The 18,359-nt window shown below is 43.6% G+C and overlaps 1 protein-coding gene across 8 annotated transcripts in view; it reads left to right on the top strand.

Moving 5' to 3' along the window:
• RBM26 (RNA binding motif protein 26) overlaps positions 1-18,359 on the top strand; it is an 812,370-nt gene that overhangs the window by 343,806 nt on the left and 450,205 nt on the right. The window lies entirely within an intron of this gene.

Raw genomic sequence — 18,359 nt, 5'->3', positions numbered from 1 at the left:
CCCTGTACCCAGACACACACACACTGCCTTGGCAGGCTGCGTGTCTTAGTGAAGAACATAGTGAAGAGTCGACATGTTACACATCCCTGCGTGCCATGCCAACAAAACACTGCTCTGGCATTCATAGGTCACCCCTCTCGCTGGGTGCCCTACGCCAGTGGTGAAGGTACAGGTGCATGAGCCCTGTACCCCTCCAGTACCCAGGTCCATTCCTGGGCACTATAAGTGCATTGCTGCATTAACAGTATATGGTGCTGGGAGTTTGTCATTATGAACTCCACAGCCCCATAATGGCTGCACTGAAGACTGGGAAGTTTGGTATCAAACTTCTAAGCACATTAAACCCACTCTGATGCAAGTGTGTGATTCAATGTAAGTTGCACGACAGAGGGCATCTTGGAGATGCCCCCTGAAACCCAACCTACTCCTAGTGACCTGACTCAGTGGCTGCCTAGGCTGCCACCACCAGACATGTCTCTGGACCCCTCTATCGAGAGCTTGCTGCTCTCGGGGGGGGGGGGGGGGGTCAGAAACAAAGACCACTCTGGGACGAGGTGCCAAGCCTGCAACCCCAGGATGGGCATGGTTAACGGAGGAGAAGCTTCAAAGGCTTGCTGCCTTTGTGAGCATCTCCAGACCACTTGCTGTACTCAGCAACTGGCCTCCACTGGTTCTACCCCCCACTTTGGTTGGGAGAACCGGCGGGAAAAACAGTGAGGAAGAGAGGTGTGCCCACCTCTGCTAACTCAACACCTAATGTGGGGGAGACGAGGTCAAGCGCAACCTCGAGTCCCTGCCATTTTGAGGATGGGGGGACCCAGCCAACCAAGGACAGGCTCCTGCCCCCCCTCCCACTGGAGAGTGTCAGAATAGGGGGTGTACCTGCCCCAGGGGAGGGACCCATTGGTCCCTGCCCTTTACCTACCTGTAACTACCCTAAATTTAGTATTTTGGGGCACCCTGAACCTTCCTTCCTCAAGTCCAGCAACCACAAGAAAAGGACGAGAAACTGTGCAGAGCTAACAAGAGGACGACACCCACTGACTTGGCCGCAGCTCTACAGGCCTGTCTCCCCTCGAACCTTCTCCTGCGATACCCTGGCGTGTCCAGCAGCCAGCAACCTCAAAAACTCTGTAGGACCTGCCTTTATCACTTTCCAAGCTGTTTCTCCCGTGAATACCAGACCTGTTCAAACTCCAGCTTCTGGAGCCAGCCGGAAACGGCGAATCCAGCACACTCTGCACGTTGCCGAGCCCGGGCCGTGTTTGAGTGAACAAATACCTTGAGGAGGTCCCCCCAGCGATCCTGACCGAGGATCCGGCGACCCCTGACCTGCCTCAAGCCTCCTGACGACGCCTGCAGCCTCAATCCAAAGGACCCCCCTACCGCGACTAGAGCGGATAAGAAAATCCGACGTCCAAAAGCACCCCTGCGCCCCACGGCCTTGTGTGCCCAACCCAGGGGTGCCTAACCATCCCTCTGCATCCCAACTTACCCCTCAAAGTGGTGGTCACTCCTGGAAGATCCTCGTCCTCGAGCCCTACAGTGTTTCTTTGTCCCGGAGAATCCCCATTGAAATCAACAGGGCACCCGACCTCAAAAAAGCACCCTGCACCCGGTTGCCCATGCGCCGCTGAGAGTGCCCCTTTGGTGCTAACTTGCTCCCCAACGTGCCATGAGCTTAACCCTAGGAACTTTTGCTCCCACAACCCTGTGGCCTGCTTGTCTGCCGCCACCAACCGGATCCCCTCTATCCTTCATAGGATAACATTGGGTCTCAACACTCTGCACACGGCCTCCTGTGTGCCGCTGAGGGTGCAGCAGTGCATCACTGACCCTGGGAGACCCCTGAGTCCAACCCTAGAACCCTAACACAAAAGACCGATTACTTACCTTGAAACCGATAACCCATTTTTCCTCATAGGATAACATTGACACTTTTTTCAAGTGTCGACTTTTGAAAACTGCCAATAAAATCAGCCGAATAACCAAAACACATTTTTTCAACTGTTTTCAGGAAATGTCCCAGTGCTGAATCCCGGATCCAGCACTGAGTAATAAAAAGTAACGATAACCTAACTTACCTGCTAAGTGAATTTCCTCCTATAGGATAACATTGGTGATTCTATGTGAAAAAGTTTGTGTCTACTTTTAAAATGCAATAAAATTCCTTAAAAATCGTACCTTTAACCAAAACGCATATACTCACCTGTTTTCAGGAAATGTCCCAGGGCTGAATCTAGGACCCAGTTCTGTGTTAGCAAAAGTAATCTGAAAAGTAATTAACTGTATTTTACTTAAAAAGCCCATTCAATTGAATGTCCTTTACCTGCAATGTGTTGCAAACTGTTTTCTTAAAACTGTAACCAAAACCAGTCCAAGTTACACTGCTATTTTGTAATGTGTTCATACAAGTAATTTACTACTGAAAAGAATTTTTATGCTTGCCTGCACTAGGCTTGCTTGTAGAAATAAAACAGTATATTTTTTTTATACACAACAGTCGGCCTAGAGTTCAGTTCTTGAGTGTGTGAGACCATTTGCTGACTATGTACATTCAATGTTGTACAGTGTCCTCTGATACCGCCTTACTGCTCGACCAAGCTACCACATTAGAGAGTAAGTATCTATCTAACTTTAGCCTCTGCCAAACTTCTGGAGACCCTTGAAATCTATACACACTGTACCACACTTTGGTTCAGTAAATATAGATCCAGTTTCTTACAGTGTGGACATATCTGCATGAGCAGATATGACCCTGTGATGTCCGATCGATTCTTAGATATTACAAGTGAACAGGGACGCCATTTTGAGAACATGTGCTGGACACTCCTGTTTACAAGTTCTCCCGCTACATGATGGCATCACTGAGACTAGAGATGTTTGTCATCAAACATCTCGTAGTAATAAACCCACACTGATTTCAGTGATGGATTTAATAATACATGCATCCAGAGTGTACCTTAGAGGGGACTTCAGAAAATATACTGCCTACTAGTGCGCTGGCTGACTGTTGTAGACTAACCTGCTACCACAGACAGGCTTCGGGTCCCATAAGGCTAGAGGAGAGGGGTTGAGAGTCCCAGTAGCGTTCCTTCAAGTGAATGGGTTTATTCTGTTATGCGCCAGATGTCGAGAATGGAAAAAAACACCTAACCCATTAATATAGAAAGCTGGAAGTTTGGTGAAGGACAGAGCTGGTGGTAAAATGGAATCATTTGGGGGCTCGCTGCTTTTCAAGTGCTGGGATCTTTATTGTCCTTTCCCTCACATTCATCTTTTGTCGTGCTTTCATTCTAATGCACATCTGTGCTCACTTCGTATGATGACGTGTTGTCAGTGACCTGCAGCAGGTATTTGCGGTGTAGATGGCAGCATGGTTTGGGATTTCAGTTTGTTGCAATTCTTGCCGTCTGTTTCATGTAGTGGCCTTCTGCTACTTCATATGCAGTCTTTGCAATAATTGGGCTTCTTTTCTCCCTTTTTTGTCTCTGTTTTCTACACCCCATTTATTATTTTAGCAAGGTTGTAGTGGTGAGGAAGTGGTTTGGGATTGATAGTCCTTAGTCTTATGAGGTTTTTGCCTGGCCTCATGGTCCTTGGATTTTTTGTGAGTATTTTCCAGTCTTTACCTCCATTTGGTATGTGGTTAGCTGTGGCATGTTGCTGATTGACTGCAGTTTTATTCTGGTTTCATCTTCCTCCAGTATCAAGTTTTTCCACCCTCTGGGGGTCGTTATTGCATCTTCAACCCTGAACCATGTTCCCCTTTCTTCATTGAGGAGACATTGTGGGACTTCATTTGGGATTGTGATAATTTTTTAGCAATGTGTGCTTTCTATACACCACTTTTAGGTCAAGCCTAGAGCTAGCGCACATGCGCTGCTCTGCGAGGCATTTAGTAATTCCTCTGTGCAATGAAACAAGCGTACCGGTTTTTGCTTGGTTGCTTGGCATGCCCTTATAAATCCTATTGTCTTGGTTGTCTCGCCTTGTGGGCGTTTGTTAAAGCCGAGGCGATTGCCCCTGCTACATGGCTCCTTTCATTGTGGTTCATGTATTGGGGTTTGCTGCATTACGTTTTTTTTATTTTTGGCGTTTCGTGGGCCAACATAGTCTCAAACATACGCTGCTGTTATGATGAATAATCCACAGATGAAACGAAGGAAAGTTGAAGTCAGGTTTATTTCCAATAGATAATAAACTCTGCGCGATGCTTCCATCCAGAGGTAAACCCCAACGGTGACTGGCCACACGTTAGAGTAATAACCACCAAACGGACACATCGCGCGTGGATGCATCATTAAACAAATACAAAGCATGCGACCACATCACGCGTGGACCCGTAGTCAAATAATAACATGTAAGATGCGTGCACATCTCGCGACGCACCGCGTGATGAGCACGAGTAATTAAAGCAACCACTACACCACCTTCCCCCTTATAATGACAATTAGAAACAAAACAAAAACAAAAACAAATTAACATCAGAAGAAATCATCAAACTTCAATACCTTACAAAATCATTGAATTTTCTAGGTGCTCTGATGACTCTGCCATAAGAAGAAATAACCTGTGAAGAGGAAGTATTGGTCGAATTGGTATCAGAGGAATTAACACAACCATTGGTCGATTGAACATGAGTATTAACACATCCGTTCACATCAATAGGGTCATTTAACCAATGACACCAATCCAAATCCTCAACAGGTTCATTCCTTATGTTTTTAATGATGTTGGCTTGTTGATGAGAAACTTTTACAAGATGGCGCTTGTTCCACCAACCTTTACCATCAATGAAAGCAGCACCCTTACTGACTTTAAGAACCCTTAAAGGTTAAAAAAACTCAGACTCTCCTTTTTTACCTTTAACAGGCTTTTTGATCAAAACACAGTCATCCATAGAAATATCCACAGGAGTAGCATTACATTTAGACAACATTTTTCCTCATAAGTATTTGTTTGGCATCCACTCTTTTTCGGATAACACCCAGGTCAATTTCCTTATCCCCGGATAATTTCTGAAGCCAGGAAGGAAACAAATTAGAATGCGAACCTCTGTTCCTCAACAACATAAAAGGAGAGACTCCTGTAGTACAGTGTGGAGAAGTGTTGTAATGCCAAACTTTCTCCCTAATGAAACTAATTGCATTCATTCCACAAGCCAACGCCGTCTGAATGCCCTCCTTAATCACTTTATTTCCTCTTTCCACCAAACCATTTGAAGATGGGGAATATAAAGCAACTTTGAGTTGTTTAACATCTAGATCACCAAGAAATTTCCTCATTTTATCGGAAACAAAATGTGTGCCATTATCACTGACAAGCACCCTAGGAGCCCCCTCCACATCAAAAATTCTTTAAAAAAATGAAATAGTAGAGTCAGAATCGGGTGATTTAACAAATTCGTGGTACATCCACTTGGAATAATAATCCACTAATAAGATAACATACTTGCATTCCTCGTCCAAAATAGAATAAGGACCTGAAACATCACTACCAACTTTTTCCCATGCTGCATGTGGAAATTCAGTTGGAGATAAAGATACTTTCATTGTATGCCAATGTTTATCAGAAACCAGGCATTCTGGACAAGAATCAATTAATCTCTTGACCTGTACATCCAAAGAGGGCCACCAATAATGTTCCTTAATTCTCATAATGGTTTTAGTAATCCCCAAATGACCTTTGTGAGCTTCACCTATAATCAAAGGCCGTAATTTGAAAGGAGGAATAAATCTGTCCCCTCTGCGAACAATATTATTCTCAACTGAAAGCTCATCAGCAACCTGTGAAAAACGACGTAATTCACCCTCCAGACACCTAGGCTCCGGCCATCTACGGATCGAATAGTGAATAACCGTCTGAAGGACTGAATCACTTTCACCTGCAGATTTCCAATCATTCTCAGATAAAACAGGGGTCAATTCACCAACAGCATCCACCATGGTAACACATTCAATATCCTCAACAGAGATATCCTCATCATCATCCTTAACCATGGAAAGTCTTGAAAGACAGTCGGCCCTAACATTTTTACCACCACTAATGTGTTTGACCTCAAAATGGAACTCCTGTAATTTAGAAACCAACCTCATCAATCTAGCCGACATACATGAAGAATTGACCTTCTCAAAAATATAGACAAGAGGCTTATGGTCGGTAACGAGCTCAAATTTCCGACCCCAGATATATGTTCTAAATTTCTGAACTGCCCACACACAAGCTAATGTTTCCCTTTCAATTGTGCTATATCTGGTCTCAAATGACTTAAGCGAACGTGAAGCAAAAGCAACTGTCTGTTCATTTCCTCCTACTTTCTGAGTTAATACTGCACCCAAACCAGTGATACTTGCATCCACTGTTATGACAGAAAGACAATCATCTCTGAAAGCGTGAAGAGCTTTAACAGACACAATCAATTTTTTAACATCATTAAAAACTTTGTCTAACTCAGGAGACCAGGCAAAGCTGCAGCCTTTTCTCAATAAGCCGCGTAGAGGTTCAACCAACTCAAAATAAGTAGGGACGAATCTGGCATAGTACTCTGTCAGACCAAGAAACGATCTGAGAGAGTCCTTGTCAGATGGCGGTTTGGCATCTTCTATGGCTCTAATCACAGAGAACTTCGGTTTAATCCCCTCACGGGAAATAGTATGACCCAAATAATCAAGCTTGTTAACAGCGAATTTGCACTTGTCACCGTGGACAGTCATTTTTTTAGACATCAAAATGGTAAGGACACATCTCAAAATTGTATTATGCTCCTCTAAAGACTTAGCGAAAATCAAAATGTCATCGAGGTAAGCCTAAACTCCAGGCACCTCACAGAAAAGAGAATCCATAAGCTTCTGGAAGACACTGCCAGCTGAAGCTAGGCCAAAGGGAAGGCGTAAAAACTTAAAAGCGCCAAACGGGGTAATAAAAGTGGTTAACTCCTGAGACTCTTTTGATAAAGCGACCTGATGATAAGCCGACTTTAAGTCGATCAGAGAAAACCACCTAGCCCCGCCAAGATTAGCGAGAAGCTCATGGATCTTTGGCAGAGGGTGGCAATCCACAATAATATTCTTGTTTAAACCGCTTAAATCCGCACATAGCCTAATTTCGCCAGTCTTTTTGCGAGCGACCACAATCGGTGCCACCCACTGTGAAGAATCAACTGGTTGAATAATACCTTGTTCACACAGATCTTTCAAAGACTTGTCTAATTCCGCACGAACGCTCAAAGGGACAGATCTAACTTTATGAGCTACAGGTTGAGCCCCAGGGATCAATCTTATTCTATGCTCAAAACCCTCAACACTGCCAACTTTGTTACAGAACACAGGTTTAAACTCTTCCATAATCTGTTTTGCATCAAAAATTTGACCATCAGACATGCACCCAACACTTGACGTAGGAAGATCCCCAACCTTAACTGGATTATCATCACCAGGAACTAAATATAATCCCATGCGGGCAAGATCCTTCCAGCCAACTATATTTTTGCCTTTCTCAGCAACATAAATTTTGGTAATAGTTTCTCTACCTAAACATTGTACTAAACCCTCGAAATACCCAATCATGTTGATGTCTTTTTCACTAAAGGCTTTCGGGTTTACATCAGAACCTAACAATTCAACTTGTTTTTTTCCATAAGTCATAGAAAGTAGAATCTCTCAGAATAGTAAAAGGGGAACCAGAGTCCGCCATCACTTGTAAAGGAACACTATTAATTATAGCAGAGCATAAAGGACCTTTTATATCGTTAACTTGGCCGTTATCATCTAAAGTGACAACAATATTACTAAAAGAATTGGCACAATCATCAATAACATCAGATTCAACATAGTTAACTGTAGGTGCTTTCTTTACATTCCTACAAACACCTTGAAAATGGCCCATCTTTTTGCAAATGACACAACGTCTGTTTATAGCAGGACATCCTTGAAAATTGCCCAACTGGTTCTTCGATCCACATCTGTAACAAAAATTAGATTGTTTTTTTTTAACAAATTTTACATTTTTGTTTTTAAAATTTACAGAACACACAGAATTTTCTCGACAAGGATCAGACATATTAACTGAATTGACCCCACTTTTTGACGCATCAGCCATGACTTTGCTAGTGATTGCAGAACGTTCAATGCTTAGAGAAAGTTTGATTACCTCATTTAGAGATGGATTTTTGCAACCAAGAATTCTTTCTTTAATCTTCCGTGAAGAACAGTTGAAAACAAACTGGTCCCTGATATAATTATCGCAAAGAGGCCAAAACTCTAAGGGCAGAAATGTATTCTTCAACCTTTTCACCTTCTCTATGTTTCCTAGCATAAAAGTTATGTCTTTCTAACATAATATTTGGTTCTTCGGCAAATTGTTTTTTTAAACGAGCTACTGCTTCAAGATATACATTCCAATTACGGTCACCACTTTGAGCAGGAGGAGGAATGCTTTTAAAAATACGTTGAGCTGCTTGACCAAGGCACCCAAAAAGAATTGCAAATTTGCGTTCAGAGGAAAAATCCATAGCATCTATAGCAATAAGATGATTTTCAAATAAAGCGAACCATTCTTTCCAGATTATTTCAGGGCTTCCAGGTTTACTCAAAAAATGAGGAGGTTGAGTGATATGTTGTAAATGTAAATTAGCCATAGAAAATTGAACGGTACACAATATCCCCCTCAGTCAAAATAACCTTTAAATAATAATACAAACAGTGAAGAATATGAGATAATCTTCAAAACAGTAATACAAACAGTGAATAAGGAAATCAAATAAAATCTTATTTATGGTAAGTTGGAATAAAATAATTAAAAGATGAAAAGCGTGCGCGTCGCTGGAGAAATGCGCTGTGAAGTTATCACAAAATGAATTTTCAAAGCGTGCGCATCGCTGAAATAATGCGCTAGTATTTGTATTTACCACAAATGAATTCTCAAAACGTGCGCATCGCTGTAGAAATGCGCTGTAATGAGAAATTCCGAAGAACGAGTGCGTCGTTGAGAAAACGCACCGATGTAGGTTTGAATCCCAAAATATAGACATTTTGTAAGAGAGAAAGCGTGTGTGTCGCTGTAGCAACGCACTGATGTCTATCATATTGACATCTTAATTGCTTGAAACGCCTGTAAGACTTCCGTGAAGAACGGGAGTAAGGATTGGATATCGAACGGCGAATCACAGCTGAGTCACAGAAAACAGACTAAAAGACAATCTCAGTTAAAGTCTCTTCTGGCCAATCTTCAAGCTTGTGAGATAGGGTAGTTTTTTATAGCCAATCCTCATACATGAGAGGTAAAACTGTCTATAATGGCCAATCTTCACGCTTGAAATTTAAGCCAATCGCGCATAAAATATATTTTGACGTACCTTATTCATCGGTGAAGAGTACAGAAAGTTTCAGCGAAGTACTTCACAGAGTGAAAACGGCAAAAGTACGTCCTTAATTTAACATCAAATATTGATGAAAAATTCTTGCGTGGGTATGGTGGAGTTTTATTCCCGATCGTCGCCAAATGTTATGATGAATAATCCACAGATGAAACGAAGGAAAGTTGAAGTCAGGTTTATTTCCAATAGATAATAAACTCCACGCGATGCTTCCATCCAGAGGTAAACCCAACGGTGACTGGCCACACGTTAGAGTAATAACCACCAAACGGACACATCGCGCGTGGATGCATCATTAAACAAATACAAAGCATGCGACCACATCAGGCGTTGACCCGTAATCAAATAATAACATGTAAGATGCATGCACATCGCGCGACGCACCGCGTGATGAGCACGAGTAATTAAAGCAACCACTACAGCTGCACTTAATCTTTAACAATGCTTGTATACGAGCACTTCGCCCATTTATCAAGCATTGCTAAAGATGAAGTGTGGGGTATGTGTGAAGCTGCCTCTGCCACATCCAGCTGCTGTGCAAAAGTAAAACATACACAAAATTAACATGAAGCGCAGTGCCCGTCCTTGAAGCTGCATTTTCCAACGAATAGTCTGCACTGCGCCCGCTTGACGGCCAGGTGCTGCGCTTCATGTTCATTGTTAGGTCGAGCGCAGCGCAGCACACGTGCTGCTCTATGGGAGGCTTCTTGTGAGCACTCCAAACGTCCCCGAAACTACTCTGTGTGTGTTTGGCAACTCCCACACATTCCATTGGCCTTTGCATTTGGCTTTCAATAATGAAAGCCCACAAATGGCCAAAGGCTGGTGTATGTCTCACCTTTTCTCTAAATGTTCACTCCCAGAGTGATTGGTGTCGGGAGCGAGCAGTGGCGCGCCTTGTGGTAGCTGCATTCCTCCCTTGTTGTTGTGGATCATGTTACTAATGAAACACAGTGCGGTCGCTTTCACTTTCGCGACCACGCTTGTTATGTAGTTTTGTATGTGAGTGTGTTTCTTCTCTTCTGATCTCTGGAAACAGTTAAAGTTTCTCTGCGAGTTGTCTTTCCATCCAGGCATGCTTGCAGTAAGGTCCATGTGGCAGCGGCTGCTTTGCTTTCAAGGCGCTTTTAAAGGCACATGAATGGAGGAATTATTGACTACTCGTCTGCACTCCAGCAACCCAACGAAGACAAGTAACGTATTAGACTGCTTTCAGCTTTCCGATCGCTGAGGCTGCTGCAACTGTTTATAATGTTTTAAGATGGAGGATGCAGCGCTGATTCTTTTGCAAAATAATTGGAAGTTTACAGCCAGCCTGCACAGCTTTGCTTTTCTGCAAGCAGGAGGAGAAAAGTGATTTTTTTACCGTTTGTTTTCGTTTCTTAATTACCCCAAACAAGGCAGCAGAAAATGTAAAAAACGCTGTGTTCAGCGTGCGTGGTCTTGGAATCTTCGTCACCGACTCGTACATGGCATTAGTGGTAAACACTGAACAGTGCAGGCATCCACTTGAATTGGGCAAAGGGCATCATTGAGAACTGGGAGTACAGTTAACAAGATTGATTTTAAGCAACTACGATATTGTTTGGATTTTTTAAAATAAGTCACATCCTAGCAAGGCTACAGGGTACCACAGAATGCTGCAAAGACATAAATAAATCAATTCAACTGTTCTTACAGGGAGCGAATGATAAATGGAGTGAAGTGTTCTGTTAAATGTCAGGGAGAGAAATCGAAGAGACAAAATATATATTATGGACACAGAGTGAAACGCCACCTGCTACATTTGAAAATGGCTTTATTAAATGATTTATACCTATGTCAAATTATTGTACTCAATTTACCCATCTTGGGAGGCAGTGCCGGACGTCCCTGGCTGCCGCACTTTTATTAATGTTAGCGCCACAAGCCCAGCAACGTAGTTACAGCCTATGTAAGTAGTGATTTGCTTCGTTTTGCCATGTACAGCAAGCTGGGTGCCTTTTTCTTCCTTTCACGGTTTAGTGATTATGTACATACAGCTGCTCCCAAGGTGTACTGTCAATAAGCCACAGCTGGTTTGCGCAATGCACTTAAGATATTTGGGCTACTCAGGCCCAAGCTATCATAACATCTTTATGGCGAGTTATGGGGGTCTTATCTATCAACACTGCTGTTTGATACTCACATCGTTTTTACAAGGTAGCTTCGTACCTCATTGGGTGCCCTGAGGCAGTAGTTTACCACAAACTTTTATGTATTAAATGGCTAATGTAATGTAAAGGATAATGTGCTGCATGGCTAAACACTTAAAAGGTCCCAAAGGCAAGACCGATTGGCTATGCCAATGCTTGTTTTTAATGTTCTACATTCGCACAGCAGCTGTACGTGGCAGAGACAGCTTCACACTTCATCTATAACAACTGGAGACTCATCTGGCACCTATGTCACTTGCGCCGTGTTAGTGGAGCAGGAGGGAGGTTGCTGTCTGGTGGTGCAAAGGAGAGTAAGACCAGCACCTGGGCGGATGAGGAACGAGGGTGTGCTTGGGCCGCGGTAGAGAGCGTCACTGTTTTTTAGAGACTGCTCACAGGACCCCATGCCTGGGTAGTATGGGGTTATTACTGGAGTTCCTGCCCTCCTTTTCAGCCATAACGCCAGCACGTACTCCACTGTAAAAGCCCCCTTTCCTGCACTACGAATCTGGATCGCCCACATGCAGAGTTGAGCTGCCTGAATTGCCTACCCAGCAGAGACAACTGCTCTTGGTGAATTCCCTTGTTTACCACCCTGCAGCTGCCAACCTACTTACTGTACGCACCAGTCGCATATTTTATACAGACCAGAACAGCAGTGGCACGCTTGACACCAGCATTGTTTCCTCCCCCAGATTTGAAGTTAGGAGGGGGACCCTCTGTCCCACACACGATCTGCAGACAAGGGGGGCGGGCGGAAGGACAGACGCCATCTGCAAAATGTATTATGTATTATGTCCCTCTCTGCAACACTGCCCTGCATATTGTCGCTGGGTAATTCAAACCTTGGTGCAGTGAATGGCGGGGCTTGTGTCACCATGTGCTGTGGGGTTTCTTTCTGGTAATAATGTGTTTCATATAATCTGTCTCCATACATGGCCCTCCCCTGACCCCTCTTTGTTTAATTAGGCAGCAGGTTGCATTCACAGGCCGAAATCTACTTTCAGATCTGTTATGCATCTATTCCTTTTCAAGAAAGAAAATACATCATTCAGTGTTGCTGACCAACTTAATGAGCTGTATAAAAGACGGCCAGATTGGCCAGATATACATTTTAGGGTATATTTTTCAGATAAGCATCACTGTAGAATAAAATAAGTTAAATTGTTACATCAGGGATTTAATATGCATTCAATGTCAACGTAATCATGCAATTATAGATTTTTCAGAAGGGAAATGTTAGGACTGAGTGTCTACATTTTGGCTCATAAATTAGATTATTAATTAGAAATTAATTTTTAAAGTGTACTGTAAAAATCTATGCACTGTACCTTCTGCTGTAAAATGGCCACCTAATTCACCAAAATAATTCCATTCTAAAAAGGATTCTACTATTTTACAAGAAATATGGGAGTAGTTTATTTGGGGTGGCTGGTGGAAAGCGCAATGGCGTGTAGAGGTTCGTGGGACCAAGTTGTTTCAATCAAGGAAATTACAATCTAGTGTCCAAGGGTTGCTGTACCATTGTCACACCAAACTGAAAACCAAGCACACCCCGTTAGCAGTTGATGGAGAGCGGTCTAAGGTTACCTCAGAGTTTGAACACAGAACTCAATAAAACGCATAATATTCAAAAACCATTGTCAAGTTAGTGCTTTTACATTTATAAAATGTAAGTTTTAATGCGCAAAAAGCAAATCATAAATAACAAATATAAGCAGAACAGAGTTGGCAGAAATAGTATAAAGAACAGAAAATAGAAGGACAGGGCCTTATTCACAAAGGTAAACTTACAATTGTGTGCAAGCTTAGTATTTTTTGGATATTTACTAACTACGAGTTTAATTTTACTAATAGTAATTTTATGTCTGAGCAGAGCAATCAGTCAGTGCAGAGAACTCTAGGCCTATCTTTTTATGACCGCAGTCTCTGCAGTCATAACATTACTATTCGTAAAAGTAAACTCCTAGTTTGTGAATACCACAATTAAGTAAACTTACACAACAGTGTAAGTTTACCTTTGTGAATCAGGCCCACAGAGTTTTAAAATTCCAGGTAAGAGGGCCTTGCAAACAACCAATTAAATTGTAGGCTGCAAACTTCAGCAATTAAGCCATGCCGCCTTTGACAATAAATATAACATGATAAGCCATAATTCATGATACTTACCAAAAACATTTTGGCACAAATATCAAAAGCCAGACCTCATTACTTTGATTACTTTTTATATTGATATACCTTCAATAAACAGTTCACCATATACGTATGTCACCATGAAAAAGTGTTTCTACAATTGAATCCAGTTGTCTATTAGACAACTCAAAAACACAAAGGGTCTCTTGCATTCATGGGAAACACAAAACCTTCACCCTGGGAGCGATTGCCTTCATCCTAAATCACTCCAGAGGTTACTAATTATGTTCCCCAGGTAATCTAGGGTGCTAACTTTATAAAACCAGCATTTGAAATGCAATAGGTCTCACATTTGTGGAAGTTTACACTATTAACATTGTAAATGACAATGTGTAGGAAAGTGGGTGTTCGAGGCATATGAGCTGCAGATTGTACACTATGCATTAGATCGCCACCTGGTGTTGGGCTCGGATGATTGCAGGTTGTTGTCTTCCTGAGAGAAGTCTTTGTAGTCACGAGATAGGTGACTCCTCCCTTGGACAATACTGCGCATGGGCATCGGCTCCATCCTTAGATTGTTTTTTTCCGCCACTGGGTTCGGATGAAAGTTTCTCCGATCCGGCTAGAAAAACACTTTTCAGCAACTTCGAAGCGCAGAACTTCTTCAAACTTCTACAAACTACCCTCGACATTGACTGCAATACTTTCAACGCCATCAGTTCCATTCCGGTCACCGACGCGTGCCGTTCGGCCTACCGACGCCGTGCAGCCTACACCATATGGAAAGCACTCCATTCAAAAGATGCCCGGTATGTCGAGCAAAGTTTCCACATATCGACCACCACGAGGTCTGAAACCTCTGTCTATCGCCGGAACACGACGAGTCGACCTGCACAGCTTGTGCATCCTTCCGATCGAAGATAACCATCCGGGATCGGAGAGCACGTCGACACGAAATGAGAGATCAGCTCCAGCACCGGAAGACATCTTCGACGAAGAGGTTCCCCTCGTTCCCGAAGAAGACTCACCTGATCTCCAGATCGTATCAGAGACAGATGACTCCATTCCATCGTCCATCGGGGCAGCGCGTGAGTACTACTGCCCCTGCACCACATATTCTGTCCAAACTGAAGGCAAAGGTCAGCACTCCGCCCAAAGGGCCGAGTCGAGACCGAATACCTGCTTCGAAAGCCCCGCCTTCCAGCCCGGCTCGAAGAAAACAACTAAGCCTTCTGGTGCATCGGCACCGAAAAATAAACATGCCTCTGCGCCGAAGCCAAATGACCCTTCCGCACCAAAGCCTAAAATAGTACCGGCACCGAAACATAAAGACGTACCGGTACCGAAAGAAACACCGGCTCTGAAGCTGTCCACTTCTACATCTTCGGCGCCGAAGAATACAAAGCCTGATTCTGAGGTGTGCAAACCCTCGAACATGCCTACGAAGCCGAAAACGACACCTTCGGCACCGAAAACTATGCCACAGGATGTTATAACACCTCCCAAGGCTAAAGACACACGACAACCTCCCCTGGTAAAGAAAAAATCGACGCTCAAGATGGTTGTAGAGGACGAGGAACTTTTTCGACCAGATCCTCGACAAAAGAAAATCTACATAGACCCAAACACAGGTCATGTAGGTGCTACACCTCACAAGAAGAGACCAGCAGATGCACCACCCACACCTGTGGTTCCTGCCAAGAAGGACTGTGCAACATCTCCTATGTACCCTTCCTCTCACATACCTCCTCTTTCTTCTTCTCCTGTTAATCCTCACATATCACCTCAAATCTCTCCTGCACATTCTCCATTATCATCACATTCCCCACAACAGAATGATGATAAATACAATTTGGGTGGAGGGGAGGACATGCAAGAACCTGATTCATACCATGTAGATGAGGGTATATGGGACTTTTCACACCCAAAAAATTTGCCCATATGGCATTTTACAAACCCCCAAATTGTGCCTGACATTCCTGAACCTCAGTCATACCCATCAAAACCTTTCCCTCCAGAGGATACCATTGGTTTTGGGCATCTGTTAAACAGAGCTGCTGTTTACCATGGAGTCCCTATGCATTCCGATGCCATTGAGGAGAATTTTCTCCTAGACACCTTTGAGCAGCTCAAATTCTTCCCATGATCAAGGGGGTCATCAACCACTCTCCAGAGGTATTTAAAGACCCTGTACGCACTAGAATATTAAACCCTAGAATAGAGAAAAAATATAGACCTGCACCCACAGATCTAGTCTACATTAAAGGCCACCTACCACTAGACTCATTAGTTGTGGCCAATCTAGAAAGAGGGTAAACTCTCAAGCTTCTGGAGAAGCACACCCACCTGACAAGGAATCAAAACTGATTGATGTGTCAGGTAAAAAAATAGCTGCACAAGGTACAAACATTTGGCGTATAGCAAATACACAAGCCCTCCTCTCTCGTTACGATAGGGCTCATTATGATCAATTAGAAAAACTACTTGACCACCTACCAGATCAGTACATAGATCCAGCAAATTACCTTATACAGGAAGGCAAGCTAATATCCAATGCCTCTATAAAATGCGCGCTAGATGTCGCAGACACAGCGTCTAAGGCTGTAAATACCAGTGTCATACTTAGGACATGCATGGTTACGCATTTCAGGGTTCAAACAAGAAGTGCAAACCACAATTTTAAACCAACCATTTAACCAGAACCAGTTATTTGGCCCATAAGTAGACACTACACTGGAAAAAAATGAAGAAAGATACCGACACCGCAAAGTCTATGGGGGCTTTACAGTCCACACCAGCTAGAAGCTCCTTTCGTCGCTCCTTCTACAGAGGAGGCTCCAAACAAACTGGAGCAGACACTACAACATCTTTCAAATCACAGACGTCCTCTAACAAGGGATACTTTAGAGGAGGATACAGAGGCAATAATAACAAAGGAAGCGGTTGCGGTAACAATAGCAACCGATCCTCTTCCGCCACAAAACTGACTTCCCTCTGCTCCCCCCACAGCATTCCACTCCTGTAGGGGGCAGATTAACACAGTTCCTGCCCGTCTGGAACTCCATTACAACAGACAAGTGGGTGAGACAGATTATTCAACATGGCTACTGCCTAGAACTTACAGCAACCCCTCCAACCATACCTCCCAGGCAGCGTCCAATGTCTACAGACCATCTGACTTTGCTTCAACAGGAGGTTCTATCACTTATACAAAAAAATGCTATTCAAATAGTTCCTTTAGAAGAACAGGGGACAAGGGTTTACTCGCTGTACTTTCTAATTCCCCAGAAGGATGAAACACTAAGGCCAATTCTCGACCTCGGGCCCCTCAACCATTACATACAATCAGATCATTTTCATATGATCACTCTACAACAAGTGCTTCCACTGCTGCAACAAGGCGACTTCCTTCCAACACTAGATTTAAAGGACGCCTTCTTCCATATCCCCATACATCCTGCTCACAGAAAGTATCTAGGGTTTGTACTGGAAGGACAACACTACCATTCAAAGTCCTTCCATTCGGAGTGACAACGGCACCATGTGTATTCACAAAGTGCTTAGCAGTGGTAGCATCATATCTCAAAAGACAACAAATACATGTCTTCCCTTATCTAGACGACTGGCTCATAAAAGCCAAGTCATTCAATCAGTGTGTCCAACACGCATATCAGACAGTTCAAACGTTGCACGACTTAGGGTTTATAATAAACTACACCAAGTCGCACCTGCAGCCTTTGCATGTACATCAATATCTAGGGGCTACAATAAACACGTCTACAGCCCTAGCGTATCCCAGTCCAGCCAGGATATAAGGCATTCAAGACTTAGTCGCCACTTTTCAACACCAACAGTCTCTGCAAGCCAGGGTGTTCATGAGACTAATGGGCATGATGGCATCTTGCATCTTCATAGTACCACACGCAAGATTGCAAATGCGTCCACTACAAGAGTGCCTAGCACAACAGTGGAACCAAGCTCAAGGTCAACTAAAAGACCTGGTGTTGGTCGACAGCCGCACACATCGCTCTCTGCAGTGGTGGAACAACAAAAACCTGACAACGGGGCGGCCGTTCCTCGAGCCTGTTCCACAAGTAGTGCTCACAACAGACTCATCCCTCACAGGATGGGGAGCCCATCTCTTACATCATACAACTCCGGGTCAATGGAACAATTAACAAAAACTGTTCCATATCAGCCATCTAGAGTTGCTGACGATATTTTTAGCACTCAAGACTTTTCAACTTCAAGTACAAAACAAAGCTGCCTTAATCCGGACGGACAAGATAACAGCTATGTACTATATACAAAAACAGGGGGGACACACTCTCTGCAACTGTCCCACCTTGCACAAACCATTTGGAGATGGGCCATTCCCTCAAAACATACATCGGTTAGCGGAAGACCTTCCAGGAGTTCACAATCAGATAGCAGATCTGTTAAGTTGGCAGTCGCAACAGATTCACGAATGGGAACTTCATCCGCAAGTTCTTCAACCATTCTTCCAAAGGTGGGGGCACCCACACATAGATCTGTTTGCCACCCACGAAAATGCAAAATGCCCAGCCTTGGCCGCCAGGTTTCCACACCCACTGTCCGAAGGCAATGCGATATGGATGAACTGGTCCGGCAGATATGCGTACGCTTTTCCGCCTCTCCCACTAATTCCATTAGTA

The sequence above is a fragment of the Lissotriton helveticus genome, chromosome 8, assembly GCF_964261635.1.
Source record: "Lissotriton helveticus chromosome 8, aLisHel1.1, whole genome shotgun sequence".
Taxonomy (NCBI): Eukaryota; Metazoa; Chordata; class Amphibia; order Caudata; family Salamandridae; genus Lissotriton; species Lissotriton helveticus.
The sequence above is the reverse complement of the archived record's forward strand: the minus strand, read 5'-3'. Positions and strand labels throughout refer to the sequence as shown.